Raw genomic sequence first — 2,500 nt, 5'->3', positions numbered from 1 at the left:
AGGAGGAGAGAGGAGAGAGAACAGGACAGGAGAGGAGAGGAGAAGAGAGGAGGAGAGAGGGGAAGGAGAGAAGAGGAGAAGAGAGGAGGAGAGAGGAGAGAGAACAGGACAGGAGAGGAGAGGAGAAGAGAGGAGGAGAGAGGGGAAGGAGAGAAGAGGAGAAGAGAGGAGGAGAGAGGAGAGAGAACAGGACAGGAGAGGAGAGGAGAAGAGAGGAGGAGAGGAGAGAGAACAGGACAGGAGAGGAGAGGAGGGGAGGAGAGGAGAGAGAGAACAGGACAGGAGAGGAGAGGAGGGGAGGAGAGGAGAGAGAGAACAGGACAGGAGAGGAGAGGAGGGGAGGAGAGGAGAGAGAACAGGAGAGGGGAGGAGAGGAGAGAGAACAGGACAGAACAGTAGAGGAGAGGAGAGGAGAGGAGAGGAGAGGAGAGAGGAGAGGAGAGGAGAGGAGAGGAGAGGAGAGGAGAGGAAAGAGAGTGAGACTGAGCCTAATAAGCTGAGCTCATCTTGTTGAACTGTGCAGGCACTGGATAAAATGCAACCACATCAAACCACTCTTTCTAAAGGTCAATATTTCCTTTATTGCGTGCAGAAGCTCTTTAAACACATTGTTCAAACAAGCAAAAATAATGTAATCGTACACTACAGTTCCACGTGAATGGGGCAAACACTAAGGACGATTCTATCACAGAGCCTAAGTGCTGGACAAAGTGAACCACTGCTCTCCGTTCTGTCTCTGTTAGAGTGATCCTCTGTCACTTCCCTTTCATTCCATCTCATCCCTCTATCCTGTCCTGTCTGCTCCTCTCTCCTCCTGTCCTGTCTGCTCCTCTCTCCTCCTGTCCTGTCTGCTCCTCTCTCCTCCTGTCCTGTCTGCTCCTCTCTCCTCCTGTCCTGTCTGCTCCTCTCTCATCCTGTCCTGTCTGCTCCTCTCTCATCCTGTCCTGTCTGCTCCTCTCTCATCCTGTCCTCTCTCCTCCTGTCCTGTCTGCTCCTCTCTCATCCTGTCCTGTCTGCTCCTCTCTCATCCTGTCCTCTCTCCTCCTGTCCTGTCTGCTCCTCTCTCATCCTGTCCTCTCTGTTCCTCTATCATCCTGTCCTCTGCTCTCGCTCTCTCACACACACACACACACACACACACACACACACACACACACACACACACACACACACACACACACACACACACACACACACACACACACACACACACACACACACAGTAACTGCTAAACTGCTTACTGACTGTACACTGTAACGTTACTTCATGATTATAGCAGGTTTACTAACACGTTAGTTCTATTAGCTATGTGGACTATGAGGTTACTTTAGCTAATATGGTGACAACAATGTAGGCTGTGTGCAGCGGTTATGATATGGTTTGGCTTGGAAAGTTGTATTTTTTTTGCCTGGTCACATCCAGCTGATGGGTTGTGCATTGAAGTCCACAAACTAATGGAAAAGGTGAGAGGAGGAGAGAGAATAGATGCCAGAAGGAATACAACGTGGCTTCTATGAAAGTGAACTGGGTTTACCCGTGATCAGAGGTGTATTCATTCTGCTGATTCCGAAAAACGTTTCTAAAAACGGAAGCAAACGGAACGAAACGGGGATGAACATACCTGAATTTGTCCAATAGAATCTCTCGTTTGCAACTGTTGGACTAATGATTACACCCTCGATCAACTAGATGCAGGCCAGAGTGTGCAAGGCGGTCTGTCTGTCCATGTCACTGTCTGTCACCTCAAAATGTTAACTCGACCTGTGTGCACCTACGTTGTAAAACTCTCATTCATAGGCTACTTACTACCTGATTCTAGAATGTTGTAGCAACCTCATAAGGGGTACAGGGAACATTCTAGAATCAGGTTGTAGCAACCTCATAAGGGGTACAGGGAACATTCTAGAATCAGGTAGTAGCCTAAACCTATCGCTGTTACATTGAGCTGAATGAATGGAATATGAATGACAGTCATCCAATATGCTGTAATAGAAATAAGGCCACACTCATGAAGAAATAAATCCTCCTCCCTCATCTTAAGAGGAGAGAAGAGAGGAGAGGGGAGGAAGAGAGATACTTTATTGAGGAAAAAATGTCTTACTATGACTGTGATATGTGGTTGTCTGGGACGTTCTACCTGGGACCTGCTACCTGGGACCTGCTACCTGGGACCTGCTACCTGGGACCTGCTACCTGGGACCTGCTACCTGGGACGTGCTACCTGGGACGTGCTACCTGGGACGTGCTACCTGGTGCTTGCTACCTGGGACCTGAAGTCCATTCGTTTGTGGACTTCAATGCACAACCCATCAGCTGGATGTGACCAGGCAAAAAAAATACAACTTTCCAAGCCAAACCATATCATAACCGCTGCACACAGCCTACATTGTTGTCACCATATTAGCTAAAGTAACCTCATAGTCAACATAGCTATTAGAACTAACGTGGGACCTGCTACCTGGGACCTGCTACCTGGGACCTGCTACCTGGGACCTGCTA

The 2,500-nt window shown here is 48.7% G+C and overlaps 1 protein-coding gene across 2 annotated transcripts in view; it reads right to left on the bottom strand.

Annotated features, from left to right (window-relative positions):
• The window catches only part of LOC115125510 (sodium/calcium exchanger 3-like), a 189,970-nt gene that overhangs the window by 17,972 nt on the left and 169,498 nt on the right, over window positions 1–2,500 (bottom strand). The window lies entirely within an intron of this gene.

Source organism: Oncorhynchus nerka, linkage group LG12, assembly GCF_034236695.1.
Source record: "Oncorhynchus nerka isolate Pitt River linkage group LG12, Oner_Uvic_2.0, whole genome shotgun sequence".
NCBI classification, from domain to species: domain Eukaryota; kingdom Metazoa; phylum Chordata; class Actinopteri; order Salmoniformes; family Salmonidae; genus Oncorhynchus; species Oncorhynchus nerka.
Note: the sequence above shows the minus strand (reverse complement) of the source record. Positions and strands in the feature narration are given on the sequence as shown.